The 22,086-nt window shown below is 42.9% G+C and overlaps 1 long non-coding RNA gene across 1 annotated transcript; it reads right to left on the bottom strand.

Moving 5' to 3' along the window:
• Positions 1-4,610: 4,610 nt before the first annotated feature.
• Positions 4,611-21,358, bottom strand: LOC102553935 (uncharacterized). The gene is made up of 4 exons (XR_001836582.3): positions 14,521-21,358; positions 13,228-13,486; positions 5,804-5,979; positions 4,611-5,719 (listed from the first exon to the last, which is right to left on the bottom strand). It is a non-coding gene; the product is annotated as an uncharacterized LOC102553935 (long non-coding RNA).
• Positions 21,359-22,086: the final 728 nt, after the last annotated feature.

Raw genomic sequence — 22,086 nt, 5'->3', positions numbered from 1 at the left:
CTCTGCAGGGAGATAAGACCAGCCACAACCCACATTCTGGTGATTCTGGCTTAAGATCAGCTGTTCTTCGTCAGGGATAAAGGGCTCCTGGACATAAGGCAAGTGAAACAGAGGTGATTGAGCATAGGACACGGACTCAAACAGCAGCACTATATCATGTTTGTCTTGAGTGCTGGAACATTCCATCACGATGGTTTCAGAAGCATCAGTGGATTCAGTCTCCTCTGTCAGGGCGATAGGCAGCACCTCATCTAGTACCTTGGTAAACAATAGACCTCCAATTATGATCTTCCTTCTGACTGATAGGATGAGAAGGTAATGGGGAAAGCACCCAGAAGGACTCTTTGTGGCCCCTTTTGAGGGTCCTTGAACTCTAGAATGAGCTCAGAGGCATGAGGAGCAATAGGTACCTAGGCCCAGAGCTGTATTATGAAAGTACCCAAGAAGAAGCTGCCTCAAAGTGCAGAAGCCAGGAACTATGTAGGAATAGGGTACCTACAGGAAGAGGGAAGCTTCAGGAAGTTGCTATCACGGATGTTCAGAGAAAGCTTACTGAACTCCCCTCTTACTCCCTACCACTCAGGACTTACAGGTCAGTCAGCTGCTTAGCAGATGCTGTTGGGTACACCCACCCATGAAGCCAGCTCTTGATTCCATGGCAACGAGAAGTGGACTTCTCATCCTCTTCACTTACAACCCCACAATTGGAATTAACTCAGAGAATGACAGCCCCAAGGCTGACGACCCTATAGATACTATACAACCCAGGACAAGCCACTTGCCTGTCACATTTCACAACACAGTAGAGTTGTTGGCTGGACTCCCTGAGTCGCACACTTCATACTTTAGGACATCTTCGCTCACAGAACACTAGAGCATCTGTCATTAAGACCAAGGCCATCCTACTTCTGGAACCCACAGACAGACCTGAGGACCAGCTGAGTATCCTCACTCAGTAACTCCATGCTTTACTCTCAAGAAATCCAAATGTCTGGGTTTCCCTGCGAGACTCACAGAATGCTACCATCTAGCTGCTACATTATTGCTTCCCTGGTGGAGAACAAAAACTGTAGTTGCTTACTGTTAGATGTGACCGTAACGCCATGGTGTCTGGAAGAGGCTATCTCGTTTATTGGAGGAGGCAGAGCATGGGTGGAGCGCTCCAATGGCTGTACCCAGCTAAAATTCATGCATCAAAGGCCCAGAACAAAAAGACCACAGCCCAACCAAGAGCTTCCGCCCATGCTCCAGCAAGCCCCCATGATGCTGTTCTTCAAAGCTCACAGCCCCTTCTTCTGCCTTTGATAGTCACCCACCCAGGTGTGGGCTTTAGCTTCGCTCAGACAGCTTGAGCCTTATAGGGCATCCAAGGAAACGTGGATTCAGGTGGGAGAATCTGCCATTCCCAGCGCAGCTTCAGGACCTGCTTCTGCAGCAGAGTTGAAAGGGATCGCACAGAAGTGTTTCTCAAACTAAACATGGAATGCACAATGATATAATGAGTAGTCAGACTCAGTTATATGGCATGTGTGCATTGGCAGAATGTACCAAAACTAAGGCTACGACGAGGACGGAGTAAACCGCCTGCACTCTATGCCGACCGTGAGTCCTCCAGAGCATGGCTCACAAACTCTAGACAACAGAATAGTCTCCCTCAGTGTTTGTCAAAACAGATTGCTGGGGCCCTTACCTGAGTTATCCATCAGTTAACAGAGCCTGAGAAGTTACCTTCATAGGAAGTTCCTAGAAGCTGATGAAGCTGCTGGTCCTGAGACGAAGCTTTGAGAAGCCCTGATGTGCATTGCCCATACCATGGCCAGTACAGAGAAAATGCCCAGGGAATGTGTTCACTCCCCCAGGGAGTATGTTCACTCAATCAGTAGAAATTAGTAAGCGGTGCCCAGGCGTTGCAGAACTCTGGGATTCTTACAGAAATTCCTTCACTTTGAAAGGGTAAAACTCACCAAATCTGGAAGTATCAAATTAAGCGCCCACACTTTTCTTAATTGTGTTCAAGGAGAGGAAAAAAATGTGACTCTTCAAAACTATACAAAAATGACAAAAGCCAGCACAATCCTCTTCAAGTCAAGACAGTGATTGTTATGAGCACGTTACACACATGTGGAAGTCTGGGATGAACCTGTCAATTAAACATACAAGGTAAGACGTGCTTCATTCACTAGTCAACCTGCCTGTCATAATACTTGCTTTTATTAAAAGACTAAATCACGTTGACATAGACACAATCTTAAAAAAAAAAAAAAAAAAACTTGAGGAAGATTTACTTTCATTAATAAGAACCTGTCTCAAATTATGTAAATAATCGTACCACAATTAATAATCCGTGCGTTCTATCTTTAAAAATCCTTCCTCAGCATCAGCTCGTGGGCCCACACAGCAACACGAAAGGCTCGTGAGGTCAGCATGCACACATTTGTTTTGTAACCAGAAAAATAACAGAGGAAGAGAAGTGACGACCAGCCTACAGCAGGGCTCAGTTGGTTCCCAAGGAAGAGTTATATGTTAGGACAGTTTCTCTGGAGCTCTATGAGGTCAAGGCTAGACAGATATTCGCAGCTACTTGCAGGACAGCCAAGGCTACATAGTATCCCTGGGCCAACACCACCGCCCCCCTCCCCCTCCCCCTCCCCACAAAAGTAACAGTCAGGACAGGAAGCCATTGAAGAGAGTTCCTAAGCACTGTGATAAAGATGCTGACATGTAGCTCTTCACACTTGATGGCATCTGGTGGGAGTCAGGGGTGGGACCGGAAAGGACTCAAGGGGCTGGCCACTGGGAGTTTGACCATGCTCCAGTGAGTATGGGCAACACACATTGAACTGGACCCGGTGTATTTTTTCATCCTTTTCTAGAGGAGGATGTAAGGGTAGCAGGGTTGGACTGGGAGGACTAAGAAGTGAGTGTGATCCGGGTACATTGTATGAGATTCCCAAATCATTAATAAAAAGATTATGTCAAGGGGGAAGGGGGGAAGGCCCTGTTTCTAAAATAAAATAAACCATGAGACGCAGGGCTACGGATGTGGCTCAGATAGTGTAGTGCTTGCCTGGCACACCGAAGCCTGGAATTTAGTCTCCAGCACCACACAAACCAGGCTTGACAGAAAGCACCTGTAATCTCAGCAATTCAGGAGTGGAGGCAGGAGGATCAGAAGTTCAAGGTCATCTTCTGCTATGTAGAAAATTTGTGGCCAGTCTGCACTTCATGAGACTTTGTCAATATTATTATTATTATTATTATTATTATTATTATTATTATTATTATTATTATTATTATTATGAAGCTAGCTTAATTTAGGAAAAACTGAGCTTCTGTGAAGGAATGGGTACTTTTTAAAGCTAAGGGCAGGAAAGCATTCGCCTATCCCCAAGCAGCCTGCTAATTACCACCAGGCCCTGTTATTTTTCTGTCCAGTGAGAAAACAACGATAACCTCTCCTCAGAGCTAGAATTCTCTGCTTTTTTTATAATGAGCAGATTTTCTACGGAACTCTAATTAGATATGAAGTGAGCTTATGGAATTTCCAGCAAACCTGGGTCTCCTTTCTGTTTACATAAATTAATCTTCAAATTCTCAGCAAGGATTCAAAAGCTGCACCAAGTGTGAATGTGTGAAGGGAAATCCTTCATGAATTTGTAAATTGCCTTAAGTAAGAGCCATCAACAGCCCAGGCGAGATGATAGCGTTGTTTTCCTAACTTGTAGCTGAGCGGCTGTTGTTGTGTTAGCTTCTTTTACATGAGAAAAATCTGAAAAGGAATCAAGCAGAGGAGACAGATTGCTCTGTATGGTAAATGTTTTTATAGGCTTTCTCAGAGGGCTTTCTTGTCTGCCAGAAAAGTCAGCATCCAAAAAAGATCATTCGTTAGCAGTCACTCTGGAGAAAGTGTTGGGCAATGATACGGACGACTCAAATTGCCACGGTTTCTATCTTGTGTCTCACACTACGACACAGCTGAGAGTCCGGTGTTAGAGCACAGGTGGGGGAAACAGGAGCCAGCTCCCCTGGGAGAGGCCTGGAGGGGATATGTAGGGCGGATGCTGGTAGGCATAGGCCCTCACCGTGACATTCTGTCCATGTGGATGTCCTGAGGACCAGAGGCAAATGCAGACACTTCATATGTTTGCTCTATCCATGGGGGTGCTTTGTAAACTGTAAACCTCATGACTTTCCCGTGTCATGTATACCTGTAATGCAATCATGTTTAAGTTTCTTTAAATGCTTTGCCAATAAAAGAAATAACTCTACACACATTCAGCCATTAAGAAACCAGGACTGACGAGTTGGGTCAACTGGTTAAGGTGCTTGTTGAGAGAGCCTTATGGCCTGGGTTCAATGCTCAGAACCCATGTAAAGATAGAAGGAGAGAACCAAATCCACAAAGTTGTTCATACCCTGCATGTGTATAACCTGAAAACATACACAAATAATAATAATAATAATAATAATAATAATAATAATAAATATAACATTTAAGATGTTTTTAAATAAAAATATATAAATAAGAAAACTATAAATATCATAGATAAATTCTAAAACACAATAGGAATAGAAGAAAATAAGGAAAACACATAGGAATTCTATTTTTAATATTCTTCCTACCCCACATGGATTAAGTGTAGATCTCCCTCTGTAGTCATTTGAAAATAAGAGGGAATAACCATAGTTAACATTCACGTTAACTGCTAGATATTAGTAATTCTGGCGCTCCCAGCACATTAACTTGTTTGATCCTAGTAATGGCCTTTTTATTATGTCCCTTCCTCAGCTGATGACATCGGAGGCCAGGTGGTCTCTTGATTTATCCGAAGCCACACAATTACAAAAGAGTAAAGAAAGGGTTTCCGTCCAGGCAGATACTATCACCCGAACCTGGGACCCCAGTAAATGGTCCCCAAGCTAACCAGCTCACCAGCTGGTCAAAGGCTTCATGCCCACCGGCTCCCATAGTGTCTGGGTGATGACAATTCTCTTTCCGTGTTGTATTTGTTGTTTCAAATGTGTGTCTCCCCTGCTAGTCTGTAAAGGCCTTTGGAACACAGACCAGGTTTACGCTGAGCACCTACATAAGTGCTCTCAGTAGGTATTGTTGAATGGCTGTTGGGTGAAAGAAAGAGATTTTTTTTAATTGTGTGTGAGTGTGTGTGTGTGTAAGGGAGAGAAAGACAGAGACAGAGAGACAGAGAGAGACAGAGAGGGTGTTGGGGAAGAAGAAGCTATCAGAGCTTCTAAGCTAGAGTTCCAGGTAGTGGTGAGCTGCCCTCTTGGTGGACTCCCTACTAGACTCTAGTCCTCTACAAGAGCAACAAACGATTGTAACCACTGAGTCGACTCTCCAAACCCCAGAAGGAAAAAAAATTGAAAACTGGGTACATGGAAGAATTTAACCAAAATCACTAAACACACAGCGAAAATTTAATATACTTGAAATAGAACTGGACTTCTCCCCATTAACAAAAATATTCCGACTTCCCTTCCCCTTCAGACCTCAGTCTGTTGTTTAGCCAGCACAAGGGAGAAACGGCCATGGATAGCTTCAGGCTCCAAGTGAGGATCCTGCCCCTTCAGGTTCTAAGATGAAAGAAGAGAGATACGAGGCGGCTCGTGGGGGCCTGTGCTTCCTCTCCTGAGAGAGTAAAGCCCACAGAGAGTCCGTGCTCACGCTCTGGAGACCACATCGCAACTGTAGCCTATGTGTCTGTTAGAAAAGATAATAACTGAAAATAAGAAAAAGTAAGAAACATGGGCGAATAGACAAATAGTGGGTTTCCTCTGTACAAACCTGGGTTAAGATGTTGTTAACACAGGGTGTAAAGTTTCACTTCCAGGACGGCTATGTTTCGTCAAGCTATTGAAACTGCAAGATCATTTAACATTCACCCATATCTCAGTCTGTTCCAATATTCACCTCTCTTTTTTCATACTTATTTTTATTTTATGTGTACTGGCTGTTGTGTTCTATAAAAAACAAAAAAGAAAAAGAGAAGCCAGGGATATAGTTAGTAAAGGTATGGTATGGTTCCAGGGAAGGGGATGCCTCTGTGGGCCCATGAAGTACCAACCACACGGGAATAGTATAGAATAGAGTTTATTTAGGGCATGGGGAGGCGGGGGGATGAAGGTGTAGGAGAGACAGAGAGAGAGAGAGAGGGAGAGAGAGAGAGAGAGAGAGAGAGAGAGAGAGAGAGAGAGAGAAGCAGGCCATGCACAAGTGAAGGGGGAGGGGAATGGGAGAGAAGGGGCAGAGAAGGAAGAGGGTAAGAGAGCAAGAGAGTGAGAAGGAGCAAGCAGCCCTTTTGTAGGGAGTCAGGCTTACCTGGCTATTGCCAGGTAACTTTGGGGTGGAGCCTAGAAGGAATGCTAACACTGGTCTTTTGTCTGCATGTATGTTTGTGTATCCTATTTACACAGTGTCCATGAAGGCTAGAGGAGGGCATTGGAACCCCTAGGACTGGAGTTACAGTTGTAACCTGCCATGTGGGTGCTAGGAATCAAACCTAGGTCCCTTGGAAGAGCATTCAATGCTCTTAACCTTTAAGTCAGTGTTTCTCAACCTGTGGGTTGGCAACCCCATTGGGAATCAAGTGATCCTTTCATGGAGGTCATCTAAATCCACCAGAAATATCAGAAATGTACATTATGGTGTATTCATGACAGTAGCAAAAGTACAGTTCTGAAGTAGCAAGGAAAATAACTTTATGGTTAGGGTGACCACAACATGAGGAACTGTGTTAAAGGGTTGCAGCATTAGGAAGGTCAAAAGCCACTGCTCTAAACCATCTCTCCAGCTCTAAAGACATTCATCTTAAAAAGCAGAGAAGACAGAGGAGCTCTGCTGCTGAGAGGTTAAGTGACCCCTTCAGAGGGTCACCTGTCTCACCCAACTGCATCTTCACACAGAGAATCCTGCAATTCTGGGGCTCTAACATGATAGAACCAGGTAAGTCGAGAGCAGATTCTGACACAGTGGGGCTAAGATTCTGTAGCTCCTGCCACTCTTCTAGGTACTTATTCCTCAGGACATGTGAAACAAGAGAGCAGGCAGTGATGAATCCAGGCCTCCAAGGTCTTCTTTCTGCCTTAATGTGATGGTTTGTATATGCTGGGCCCAGGGAGTGGCACTATTGGAGGGTGTGGCCCTGTTGGAGTAGGTGTGTCACTGTGGGTACTGGCTTTAAGACCCTCACCCTAGCTGCCTGGAAGTCAGTCTTCTGCTAGCAGCCTTCAGATGAAGATACAGAACTCTCAGCTCCTCCTGCACCATGCCTGCCTGGATGTTGCCATGCTTCCTGCCTTGATGATAATGGACCAAACCTCTGAACCTGTAAGTCAGCCCCAATTAAATGTTGTCCTTATAAGAGTTGCTTCGGTCATGGTGTCTGTTCACAGCAGTAAAACCCTAACTGAGACACTTCAGGAAAGGAATTTACCAGGAAAAGTCAGTCCTGGTTGCACAAGGATATGCTTCATCTATAGCCAACAATGGAGCATCTATGGTTGAGCATTTGACTTCAATAGCCCATGCTGCTTCTCCATTGGTTATAACCCCATGTTGAATACAGCTAGTACCTCCACTCGTTTTCTGAAAATGCTAGCATTTGACCCTTCTATCCAACTATCACATCCTATTAGTTGATAGCATAAAGACCAGCCAACTATCCTTTGGGATGGTTATTTTTAGGAGAGATGGAATTAAGGATGTAATTCTCAAGTAGAAAAAGAAGACTTGCCACCATTATGATCTAGTATCAGTCTGGTTACTGAAACCAAACAAAGAGATTTCAGAGCTTTCCACTAGACTTAGCAATGACCAAACTGATTCCCTCATCAGCTTCCTCACCAACAATTTTAAGCACAAAATCAATTTCCCGAGAGGCAAGGTTACAAAAGGTACCACCATATTAGATGAATTCCATGAGTGACATCAAAACAGAAAGAGGACTCCTGAAGGATGGGAGTATACAAAATGGCAGTAAAATGAAAGTCAACATATTTTATATTGAATACCAAAATGGAGCCTACCACTTGATGTGCTAGTATAAAAGGTGAAAAGCAGGCAAAACCTTGTTAAGTAAGTGGGGAGGGGGGGGGTACCTAACATCCCAAAGCAAAAATCTACTGGTTTCTCTGTATCAGTGGTCCTCAACCTCCCTAATACTGTGACCCTTTAACACAGTTCCTCATGTTGTGGTGACCCCCAACCACAAAATTATTTTTGCTGCTAGCTACTTCAGAACTCTTTTGCTATGGGTATGAATCATAATGTAAATATTTTTGGAGATAGAGGTTTGTCAAAGGGGTCGTGACTCCCCGGCTGAGAACTGCTGCTCTGTATAAATGTTCTCCAAGTATGGTCTCGGGATAAACAGTACCACCCCTGGAATGTCTCAAAGAAACAAGTTCTCGGATATCATCCTGTCTCTACAGATCAAAAGCATCCAGAAGAGCTTGGGTCTGTTTTTCAAGAAGTCTTCAGCTGATTCTGATATGTGCTAAAATGTGATCACTACTGCCTTCTCCATAATTCTCTAGAACCATCAGATCATTTTCCCTCAAAAAGTAAGGTTGCAAGAATTTGCATCTCTGGGTGTCTAGGGGTGCAAAGGAGGGGTGAGTATGTATGTGGGTGCCATCTGTGCACCTGTGTGGGGACCAAAGTTGACATCTAGTATCCCCTCAATTGTTTCTTCACCTTATTTTAAAAGACAAATTCTCTCACTGACCCTGGAGCTCATCCACTGACCAGGCTGGTTGGCCAGCAAGCCCCAGAGATCCCCTGGCCTTTGTTCCCCCAGAGCTGGGATCGCAGCTGTGGGCTGCCATGCCTGGGTTTCAGAGGCATGCTGGGATCCAGACTGAGGTCCTCATACTCCTGTGATAACTTTATGACTGAGCCATCTCCCCAGACAGGATAAAAGCAATGTTAACCCAGCCATTGGTGATGCACACCTGTAACCTCAGCACTCAGGAGGTTGAGGGCAGGAGGATAACCTCAAGTCCTGGACCGGTCTAAGCTGTAGAGGGAGACTGTCTCAAAAAGAAAAAGCAAAGACAGGAAGGGAGGAAGAGGGAAAGGAAAGGAAGGAAAGGAGGGAGGGAGGGAGGGAGGGAGGGAGGGAGGGGAAGGTAACCTAGTTTCACAGAATAAGAAGAAATTTTAAATACAGAATGCCAAGGGAAAAACAATTACAGTGAGCAGGGTGGACACCAGGGTATAAATCCCAGGGGTGGAGCTTAATCCTCTCAGGGGAACAAGAGGTGTGATCTGGGCAAGCGAGGTGTGAACTCAAATTAGACCGGTCTGTAAATCTAGGCCCCAAGACAGAGGAGAGCTGAGGAATCTGTGCCCCTCTGGGGAGCTGCGCTTTTCTCAGGCTCAGAGCTAAATGCAAGCCACCAGCTGAGCCTCACAGGAATGTGCAATAAGGTTTACCTCAGGGAGCGGGGGAGGGTCAAGAAGTCCTGAAGCCCCTGGGCACAGCAGAGGCCAGCAAGACACTGCCGTGGGGGAGGGGGGGTTGCTGTGTGTGTGTGTTGGGGGGGGGGTTGCACTACTGAGGCACAGTCCACTGCACCAGGGACTTAGAGAGAAGAGCCAAAAGGCAATTTCAAGCATAATACTGGAGGAGGGATAGAAGCTGTGGATATTGTACCCAGAAAGAACGATTTACAGATTCGTTGTACAAATGTACGGAACTACATTGAACGAAAGCTGGCAATAGCTATTTCTTCAAAGAAGATAAGCGGGTGGCAATGGGTATGTGGAAAAGTATCATTAGCCATTAGAAAAATATAACCACATATCACAATAAAAACCTCATACTCATGAAGAGAGTAATCCAAATGACTAGCGGCCGTGAGTGGGCAGCATTTGGAGCTCTCACACAGTGCCTTTGGGGATGTAAAATGCTGGGGCCATTTTAGAAACTCGATTGGCAGAGTTTTAAAACATTAAACATAGAGTCAGTATGTGACCCACCAATTTCTCCTCTAAGTTACAAGGCACCTTCACACGAAATCTTACCATGGATGTTCACAGCAGCGTTATCTATAATAACCAAGAGGTGAAAGCAGTCCAAATGTTATCCATAAACTGATAAAAATGCAGGTATAGATAAAAACACCACACACATATACACACATACACTAATACATACACACACATATATACATATAATACACACATATACACACAAATATACACACATAAACACACACATACATACACACATACACTAATACATATATACACATATACGCATACATACACACATACATACACATATACATACACACATTCATATGTACACACACATGCACACAAATATACACACATAAACACACACATACACACACATACTTACACATACACACATATACACATATACATATACACATATACACACGTACACAAATATACATACATCATACATATACACATACATATATACACATATACACATGCATATATACACACATACACAAATACACATACACACATACATATATACACATATACATATACACATATACACACGTACACAAATATACATACATCATACATATACACATACATATATACACATATACACATGCATATATACACACATACACAAATACACATACACACATACATATATACACATATACATATACACACAAATACACATACACAAAAAAACACAAATACATACACATACATACACACAGAAGATAGAGAGACAAAGAGACAGAGGCTGAGACAGACAGACAGAAAGACATGGGACAGAGAGACAGAGGCAATTTGATAGAACTCAGAAGGCTGAAGCATAAAGATTGTGGCTATAAGAGCAACTTGGGTTACTAAGGACAACCTGGGTAGGTTACACATAAGATTCTGCCCCCCACAAAAGGAAAGAAAAAAAGAAAAATTATGTTTAAGTAAAGTCATCTGCTAAATTTATATCTCATTAAGTAAATATGAGAGGATGATTCTTTAAAAACTAGGAAAAATCATTTTAAAAAAAAACATCTTCTTGACTGTCATTATGATACACCTATAAAGTTTGACAGGTTTGGTTGCACATGTCAGTAATCCCAGACTTGGAAATGGCAGCAGAGGATCAGGAGTTTAAGGCCAGCTTCAGCTACATAAGACCCTGCCTAAAAATAAATAAATAAATAAATAAATAAATAAATAAATAAATAAAATCTATAAAATTATAAGGAAACTGAAGGCACTTAAAAATTACACAAACAAAAAACTCTTCAGTTGCTCAGAAAGTAGGATGAACATTGTGATGCTTTTTGTGATTGGTTCTGTTTGTTTTCTTTGTTTATTTGTTTTGTTTGCTTTGTCAACTTGACACAAGCTAGGATCATCTGGGCAAAAGGAACCTCAATTGAGGAAATGCTTCCTTAAAATTGGCCTGTAAGAAAGTCTGTGGGGAAAAAAAAAAAAAGAAAGAAAGTCTGTGGGGTAGTATCTTAATTGATAATTGATGTGGGAGGACTCAGTCCACTGTGGCAGGCGCTCCTGAAGAGTATAAAAAAGCAGGCTGAGCAAATCCTGAGAGCAAGCCAGTAAGGAGGGTCCTCTCTGGTCTCTACTCAGTTCCTTCCTGTGCTCCAGCTCGAGTTTCTGCCCTCAGAGATAGACCATGATCAGGATAGATTCAGCTTTCCACAGGCTCCAAGGATTCAAACTCATGTCCTCACACGCGTATGGCAAGCGCTTCCCCCGGCCCATGCTTCTACATTCATGACCAGCAACTTTTTTTTCTATCACAAACATTTCTTATTACCTCTTTTCTCGGTGTATATTTCTTGTGACCATTTCGGGTATTAAAAAGCCATTTTTATACATTTATACCGTGTACTGACCCTCTTTCCCACATTACTCCACTCTTCCTTTTCAGTCACCTCCCTTGCTTGTCAGTGCCTTGTCTCTCTAAGAAGTTTTACTTATTCTATGTGTTTTATGATTCTATTTGTCTGTATACAATCTAAGATCCAAAAGTGAGAGAAAACAATATTACTCTTTCTTAGTTTGACTTAATTCACTTAAAATGAGAATCTCCAGCTGCAACCATTTGTCTGCCAAAAATTTCATGGCTGAATAAAATCGGATTTCATGCCTATGGCACATTTCCTATATATGTTCCTCTGCTATTTTTGTTGTTCATTATATGTATTATAGTGAGCATATAGTGCCGCTTTGTGACATTTCCTTAGTGCAGTATTTTAACCTGTGGGTCACGGCACCTTAGGGGGTCAAATGGTGCTTTCAGAGGGGTCACTTAAGACCATTGGAAAACGCAGATATTTACATTACAATTCACAACAGTAGCAAAATTGCAGTTATGAAGTAGCAACAAAAATAATTTTATGGTTTGGGGTCACCAGAATGTGAGGAACTGTATTAAAGGGTTGCAGCATTAGGGAGGCTGAGAACCACTGTGTTAATGGTTAGTGATTTGTGTCACCTTTTCATACAATTATGGACCACTGGCATATCATCTTTGGAGAGGTGTCCATTTGAACCCCTTGCTCATTTTTAAATCGAGCTTTTGTTTCTTTATTATTACACCATACAAACCCTCTGTGGTCTGGAAATGAGTTCCTTATCGGTGTTCTTCTGTTCCCAGATGGCATCCTTTGAAACACAGGTTTTTATGTTTTTTAGTGCAATCCAACTTACCATTTTTTTCCTTTATTGCTGGTGTTTCAGGTGTCATATTTAAGAAATCATTGCCACATCTAATATCAAGATGTAGCCCCACTTGGGGGCTATATTTCTTTTCCTCTTATGCTTAGGTCTTTGGTCCACTGGAGTCAACCTCTGCGGCTAGAAATATGGCTTTATCTTTTTGCATGTTACTATCCAGTTGTTCTAGAATCATTTATGGAAAAAAAAGTCTCTCTCCATTGAATTCTCTTAGGATCCCTGTCAAAAGTGAATTAATTCTGATGTGAAGCCTGGTTTCTAGAGTCTCAGTCCATTCCTTAGGTCTGTTTCCTGTTTTTATATCAGTGCCACACTGCCTTGATTACTGTCACCTCGGAGTGAGACTTGATATCAGGAAGTGTGAGTCCTCCAACTTTCTTTCATCATGATTATTTGACATACGTGTGTGTGTGTGTGTGTGTGTGTGTGTGTGAGAGAGAGAGAGAGAGAGAGAGAGAGAGAGAGAGAAACACTTCTAACCTATTTCATTTCATACGTACCCTTATTACAGTTGACTCTACAAGCAAAGTCTTTCATTTTGGTTCTACATAAAAGCCATCTTTCCCTCCATATGGAGATGTCCTGGCTGCTTCCTTCTGGGACAGCCATAATCAGCAAGGTGCCCCTTTCTGGAATTGTCTGAGTCAACTCTGGTGAACAAAAGGCTCTCTGTAGTGGCTGTGGATTTTTCCTTCTTCCTCAAGTCTGTTCTTGGGCCAGCTCTCTCTTCGTAGTATTGTTGTTTTAAACTCTCAGGACCTTTAAGATAATTATTCTATCTATGATTATTCCACTTCAATTGTTCAAACTTGAACTGAGTACATTCCTTAGTAACAGACTCTTTGGAATATGTTCCAGGTGGGTATACAAACTGTGCATACAGAGACAAGACTAATTTATAATTTATAATGATATAGGCATAGGCATACAGTTTTAGAAAATTGCGTTATGGGGACTATGGAGCACATACATACATAGATGCCTATTTTCACTTGTAAGCTTCTATATGTAACTTCTTCTCTAATTGATTAAATGTAAAGTCAGCATTAGTCCCCTGCAGAGTAAAATTTTAATACAAAAACAAAACAAAACAACAACAACAAAAAAAAGAACCTGTCCCTCCCTGTCCCTCCTCAGTCATTAGGGGATCTATGTCAACTTTTTGTGTGTCTCGAAGGACACAAGTCCCTCAGTACCACCACACTGGCTTTTAAGAAACTCTGAGACTAGAAACATTTAGTTAAAATTCTATCAAGTCTTTACATGGGTCGAGGAAACCATCTTGGAATGAGAAACTTGATATTTTCCAAATGTATAAGCCATCCAATATATATGATTTATATCCAATAAATGATTATTAAAAAAATCAAGAAGGGCTTTCCCATCTTAACAGTAAATAAGAAAAAATGATAAAAATAGGCAGTATAGTGTTTATGTGGGCAATAAGCCTTGTTTTAAATCACTTCTCAACATCGTGTGGGGTGGGAGAGGGCAAGTCTGAGAAGGTAGTTTATCAGAGGTTGAATGTTGAATGTTCCCCCAAAAGGTCCACACATCCTGGCCCCTTCCTCCTCTCTTGCTTCCTGGTCATGAGATCTGAAGTTTCCTCTGCCAGACTTTCTTTCCCTACGGCTGACTGTCATCAGGCACACTTCCCCAAGTGCAAAAGCAATGTGTCCCCATAGCAAACCTTTCCTCTTTAAAAGCTAATTAGAACATGCATTTTTTTTTAACAGCAATGGAAAGCTGACTAAAGAAACTTGTTGCTAGCACGCAGAAATGGAGCTCCTCACCCATCTGAGCAGGTTCCAACGGATTCTGTATGACAGGTTCATCATCCATAAGCCCCAACTACAGAGCACTCATGGGCTTCAACTATGGACGAGGGAAGCAACTGAGACAGGTCCCGGCTGGGGGTTCCGAGTGAGCAAAGCTGAGGCTATCTTCTCCCTTGACCCCTGGGAGAGCGCAAGTCCTAAGACAGGAACATCTAAAAAGCAACATTATTATACTTTGACCACACAGATGCTAGAAACACTCTGCTGTGTACCCGGCAGTTAGCATAACTGAACTTGAGTTCCTCACCACCCTGAGGCGTGGAACCTAAAATAGGAACTTGACCATGGTTAACACGAACTTCAGGAGAAATAGTTATTTTTCATAGGTTAACTACAAACGGTAGCTACAGTCATGGAAACACCCAGATCTCATGTTAGGAACCTCTGAGATCTCAAAAGTGGTTTAGAATAATCTTAAAAAGAAATTTCCAAGGCTCCTCTACTGGGTCCAATGTTTATATTTTTTTTATGTATCTCTGTGTTGGGGTATATAGATGTGTGTTTCCAAGTGTGTGAGATGTGGATGCACATGGGTATACATGCATGTAGAGGCTCATTGCAAAAAGTGGGTGCCTTTCTCCACTTGATTCACTGAGGCACGAATGGAGCTCACCGATGTGACATCACGAAATAATCTATTACAACATAGCCCAGCGGCACCATGACATCACCGACTGCAGCAGCTGCAATCCTCAATGGTCAGAAGTATGTGTGAAGTGGGAGAGAGAACTCTGCAAAGAGAACTTGAGTTTTAGAGCTGCTGTTTCAATGACTGGTTTGCTTCCCATCTTGGAAATCATTATTATTTTTTTAATCCAGGCATGGTTGTCCATCTGCAATTCCAGCACTCAGCTAAGATCAGAGGCTCGCCAAGAGTTCCTATGCAGCCTGTCAGGCTACAGAGAAAGATCTTGTATCTTAAAATGGCAGAGAAGGGTCTGGGGACATGGCCCAGCAGTTAAGAACACTTGTTATACATGCTCAAATTCATGTCCCCAGAACCCACAGAAAGATATGGGTATGGTCACTCAAGCAGCTATTGCCCCAGTGCTGGGGTACGGGGCTGAGACAGGAGGATGCTTACTGGTTACCAGCCTAATTTTAGGTTCACTCAGTAAGAAAGCCTGTCTCAAGTGAGTAAAGTAGAGGGCAATCACAGGACACAAGATATCCTCCTCTGGCCTTCATGTGCACACAGACTTGCACACATACACACGTAAGTCCCACACACATAGACCACACATACTTACATACACACAAACAAAATAAATAATTGGTTTTAAAAAGCTAGGTGTGGGACAGTTCAATGGAGCTTGTCAGCAAGCTTGAGGACTTCAATTCAGGCCGTGGAACACACTTGGTAGGCAAAACCCTTGTTCTACATGTTGTCTTCTCGCCTCCACATGTGCACTGTGTCACATAGGCAAACGTGCACACACACACACACACACACACACACACACCAGTTAAATGCAATTGTAAAAATGTACTGATTCAGTCCTGTCAAGCCAGGAAGATTAGAAACTCAAGTTTGGCTTGGGCTCTATTTCAACTTTGAGATCAGCCTGGGGTCTCAAAATCCAATCGGATTAGGAATTTCTCTGATACTGAAAACTTTCGAACACCCTGTCGCCCCCTTTTGGTTCCCAAATGAAAGCCTTCTTTTCTGGGTTTCACTCAGAGTGAAGCTAGCAGGGAAACGGGGGACTAGGTGTCTTCGCCTGTCCAGGCCCTGAAAGATTCAGATGGGAGATTCAGACCGGACGAGTGAATTGTGGTTTGTAGTTAAAATGTGGGCCTTTGTTCATGTTGACAGATTTCCCTAAAACGACAGTGCTGAACAGTGCTGAAATGAGCGTACGTCTAGCTCAGTGCCCAGACTTTGGAAGGTGTAGTGAGAACACGGAGGCCTGAATGTTCCAGGTCTCACTGCCCTGGTGGCCCCACCTGCTGAGCCTCGGTCTTGGGTGATGCTTTCCTTGCTAAATCATGTTGTTGCCTTTTCTTTGCAACTGATGTTTTGTTTTCCCTCAACCTCTTCGCAGCTGGTAACTGCTGAGACTTTGTATCTCTTGCCTCTCCACTGCTAGGACAAAGTACTGGACACATTCAGGGAATACCAGAAAGGATCTGTTTCCACTTGCATTTTCAGAGGTTTCGATCCATGGCTACTACCCTGTTTGTGCTGGGGAGGCCTTTTCACCTGATGGTGACAGGAAGCAAACGCAGAAGGATCCCAATATCCCCTACAAAGGTAGTATTTGTGGGAACAAAGACCTAACTTCCTTCTTAAAGGGTTCATCCTCTCTCAGAAGCACTACAAGCAGGCTGGGGACCAAGCCTTTAAGATATAAGACTGTGAGGATCCAAACAATAGCGTATGTCACTTACTATTAAACACAAGAAAGTGAAATTATTATAATTTCACCATAAAGGTATCCTAAAGAACCATTTTTTGTAGAGCAAATCTCTCCACACTCTGCCTTTTATCTTTGCAATGTTGTGTTTGTGGCAACACTTCCTAAGGAATCCGTCTCATTACAGCATCATGGGATCCTGGCACGTGTCACTTTACAAACATGACAAAATACAAAGTCAACACAGTATTTAAAAACAAATAACAGAGTTGTTAACGCAGACCAGGACCAATAAGCAAAGCTCACCAGAGACCTCAAAGCCTTTAGAAGTCCCCATCTTCCAGCCAAATGACACATGGAGGTTGACATCTTGCCAGAGTATGCGTTATCTGTTTGGATGGGGCAAAGACTAGAGACTTCCATTTTAATGTATCATGTAAGTATTCAAAATAATAAAAATTAAAAGCCATTGAAGGCAATTCACATATTTATAAGAACTGAATTTTAAGTGCAATATTCTAATCTCTGGCTAGTTAGCAATCATTCTGTAGTTAATTACCTGTCTGGTCATCAGAAGAGCTTGTATTTGTTAGATGGCTTTGTGTATGCACTTTTTATAACTGTGACTTTATAGATTACTGTCTCTTCTCCTGCAGTGAGCTCTCCCAAATGCAGACTGTGATACAGGATTCTTGTCAAGGGACAGAAAGTGACAGCAGAGTAGAGAACAAGGGCAGAGAAGAGAGCTAAGAAAAGCTCACTGTCCAAGATGGCCACCACCATGGGTGACTGTAGCTTAATCCTGCTTGGATTTAAAAGAAAAATGTGCGTGCGTGTGTGTGTGTGTGTGTGTGTGTGTGTGTGTGTAGAGAGAGAGGGGGGGTGGCTGGAAGGCATTGTAGAACACACCCCTGAATTATCTCACCATCGGGATAACAGAGCCAGCACACACTGGTCAATATTTAACAGCTAGCTCTGAGAGAGGGCGGGGGAGCTCTGATTCACAATGTCTGCCAACTTCTGCTGTATGCACTGTGGAATTAGGAAGAAGCATGCGTTCTGGGATCTCATAACTTGGTACCAGCCTCCTCCAGGAACCACCACAATTCCTATCGCTAGCTGAGGACTGTGCAGTGTACGAGGCCACGTCTGGCCTGCCACACAATCTGAAGTGCGAGCCTCAGAGGCCAAAGAGATACAGGCACCATGGTGAAAGCAGCTTCTTCGTGTACACCAAAGTGGTGGTGTGGGTGTGAGGAAGCAGGTGAGCCCCCATGGTATCTGCTACCTCCCCTTAGTAGTGGCCGATGAAGCGTTTGCCCCGTCGATATGAAGGTCTGTCTACTGATAGTCGTGGGAGAGCTGATGCAGACACGGGCCTAACAAGTACCATGGTGCACTTGTCACTGTGTCAGAAGAAGTGTCAGTCTCATAACATGCGAGTGGATAAAGAAAATTATATTGCATTGCCTTAGGAAGATTACCATATCAAATAGATCTATATATTCCTGGGAATAAATTCAAGTTGTCAAGGGAGCTCTCCTCCATCCATACATTCAGGGATCCCTTTGTTCTGTGATCCTGTAACCTCTGGACCATTGTATTTATCTCTATCCTGATGTGCAGTTTCTCTAAACCACGACTCACATACCTTACTGCAAGGCATTGTGGGATACACAGTCCCTGGCAAGGCGATTAGCTGGTTCCTGGTTACAAGTGCCTAGTAGTGGACAGAGAGGGAGTTTTTATGAGCATCTGTCTCTACCATACTTTTTCATAGGCCACTTATGCTAAGATGTTATTTTATATTTCTTTTTTAAATGAATTTTAAAATCCATAGTCATTTGAGAGCTTTGTCTTTGAAGTTTATGTCCAGTCGCAACTTTATTTTTCAAATAAGAGGCGTTTGATTCAGCTTTGAATTTAGGTTTTAGTATCCTGCTCCCCATTCAAAGGGTTTTTGTTTTGTTTCTTGTTTTTGTTTTTCTAATAAAGAGCCTCTTGCTATAACTTTTACTTGAGCAGGTTAAGGAGCCACTAGGGAATTACATCTGCACCGAGAAAAGGCCTTTGAAAGAGCTCATGAACGTGCTTATGTCTACTAAGAAAATGATGGCAACCTTCTTCAGAAAGACAAAGCAGCTTTGAGGTTAAAAGAGATGCACTGTGGAAACGGGCTATCTTGAGTTCAAATCTTACCTCTTCTAGTTGCCAGCTGAACATCCTTGGCTCAGTCACCTGCCCTCTCTGTTTCGTCTCCACCTGTAAGGAGTGATTACAGTGCCTACGTCAGGGGTTATTATGTAGATTAAATGCTAATAGCATGATGCACTTCGCACGCTCTGGCACACAGTAAGCACTCACTAAACATTTATAATTATGTTTAATAATATTAGCACCTGCTCTCTAGAAACTTCGAGAATCTCCATCCTCTGTCCTTTGAAACGTGTTGGTTTTACAGACATTTTTCTTTTCCAGGTTTCTATTCTAAATGGCCACCGCCTTATGTGTTTTTTAAACACAGTACCACCTGAAGCCCCAAGCCACTTTTCAACGTTCTACTTCCTGGGGTGACCCCCATTGTCCTTGGGCAGGGACCCCCAGCTCCAGGCCTCAGAGGCCTCTCTTCCGTTTTTGTACAGAATCCACCTTGTGCCTCCCTGCGCGAGCCGTCCCAGAGGCTCCAGAAATGCAACTTCAGGTCCCGAGTGCTCTGCCGTTCTCTTCCTTAACCTTTCCCTACTGTCTGCTTGTCTTCTGCGGATTCCTTCTCAACTCCAATTACCCTCAAAAAAGGCAATCGGAAGGGCTGGGGAGACTGCTCTGCTCAGTAAAATGCCTGCCACGCCAGTTCGAGGACCTCAGCTTCATCCCTAGGACTCAGCCAGGCAGGAGCGTAACTCGCTGGCTGGGAGGGTGGGGCAGGGATGGAGGCTGGGTACGAGTGAGCTCACTGGCCAGTCAGCCAGGCCAGATCAATAACCTCCAGGTTCAATGACCCTGTCTCAATAAATACGATGGAAAGCAACAGAGAAAGACAACCGACATCCACTTCTGCCCTCCACACAGACTGTCCATGGACCCACATACATGTACGCATCGCACACAGAAATGACAACTAGATTATGCATAAATGAATCCTGTGTTTTTCTTTTCTAAACTGAATTCACAAGAATGCAAATGAAGCGATATCATCTGTTTGTTGGGGGGGGAGGTGTCGAAGAGGAGTGCCACTGGAAGGCAGATCCTGAGAACTTTTAGGTGGTGTTTTGTAACCTCCCCCCACCCCCAGTCAACTGTTCACTGACTATCTGCTAGCTAGAAACTCTGGGGAAGCAAGTGAAGATGGTGAAGAGGAAATGCCTCCCCAGCCAGCACCTGGAAAGGTGGACCTGTGAACAAGTGGTGCGAACAGGAGATTTTGTAAATTGCCCCAGGCAACAAGCAGTACCTTACTTTCTCTATTCCGAGAGCCTAGAACAGGGCCTGGCCCTTAGACCCCGGCAGAGGGAAACTCTGTGCTTGGCCTTCTGCTTCAGAGTGTGCTGTGTGTCGCAGATTTGGAAAAGCAAGTCTATGAAAGGTCACATGGTCACTGGTGTTGGCACACAGTGTGGTTCAGCACAGCCTGCCACCCCAAGCCTATGCCCCACACCCTCCCAGGGAAGCGTTACTTTATATGCTTGCCTATAAACTGAAAGGACCAAGGTTCAGAGAGGTGCTGCTGCCGGTGTTAGAGAATATCAGCTTGTAATCAGCTGGGGTCTCACTGGTTGAAGTGTTCAGTATGAAAGTAAATGGATGGTTATTAATTTGCCAAATTCGTCTCTTAAAATGACAGAAGCTGGAAGATTCTGGAATAATATAGCACAGGACACTCCAGTCAGTCCAAACTCTTCTCTTTGTGGCCATTATGTGAGTTCCCAAAACTGTTCACATCTGTATATGAATGCTAAGGAGTGAGACTGGAGAGATGGCTCTGCAGTTGGGGGCACTCGATACTCTTGTAAAAGAACTGGGTTTGATTCTCAGTACCCATGAGGCTGCTCACAACCATCTTTAACTCCGATTCTAGGAGAGCTACTGCCCTCTTCTGGCTTCTCTAAGCACTGCACACATGTGGTGCATATACACACAGAGTCAAAAAACCCAGACACATAAAATACAAATAAATCTTTTTTAGAAAGGGCTAAGTCTCATTTTATAATTTTCAGATATGTGTATATTTAAATGCATATTTCTGTAGATTAAACATATGAAGTATGTTGCTATTCTACACATCGATAACTATGTGGCTGTGAACTGCTGGAATTACAGTTGTATTTTAATAAAATATTTAATAGCATTCAACTTTCAAGAAGTTTTAGTCCCAGCTCATTTAAATAATTAGTATTCAAATTTTTACTAGTCACAAACTTTGTATTTTGAACTTATTTTCGCCTTTTAAAATAATATATTATAATGTTATATAATAAAATTATGTTATATGTAATAATACTATATAATATAAAATATAATATAAAAGATGAACTTAACTTAAATTGAAAAATAAAACTAATACTTTATTGGATTGTTTTAATAGATTTAACATAAGTTATGTGAAATGTAATTAGAACTTTAAAAAAAAAATAAGAGCTTCAATACCATTTCATAGAGCTGGGCAGAGTGGCATTCACCTGTAGTAGTTCTAAGCACTGGGGAGGCAGAAAGATCGCTACAGGTTTGAGGATATGCTGGCCTACATGGAAATGAGTTAGAAGCTAGTCAGAGGCATATGGCAAAACTCGGTCTCAAAAGCTTAACAATTTTCATTTTAAAAGCTTTAAAATTCTGGATGACTTTATTCCTTGCTGGATCGCTGCCAGCCCACCAATGGACACACGCAGCTAAATATGTCTGTAACTGGTGCTTTGTCCTGCCAGGCCTATGAAACCTAAAGTTGTACACACAGGTCAACTTTTTTTGTCATAAAAATATTCTGTTCATTTAGGATCCTCACGAATGCATTTACTGTTGACTCATATAGTAACTCCAAGGTAATTAAAGATTTGTGTGTGGCCTATTCTTGTACCGCTGCTCCATCCCTGACAGTACCAGGAAGGTAAGGGCTTGTGGGCGAAGTGGATTTGTCTTCAGGGAGTATTTTCAGGAGAATAGAGTCCCA

Source organism: Rattus norvegicus, chromosome 2, assembly GCF_036323735.1.
Source record: "Rattus norvegicus strain BN/NHsdMcwi chromosome 2, GRCr8, whole genome shotgun sequence".
Taxonomy (NCBI): Eukaryota; Metazoa; Chordata; class Mammalia; order Rodentia; family Muridae; genus Rattus; species Rattus norvegicus.
The sequence above is the reverse complement of the archived record's forward strand: the minus strand, read 5'-3'. Positions and strand labels throughout refer to the sequence as shown.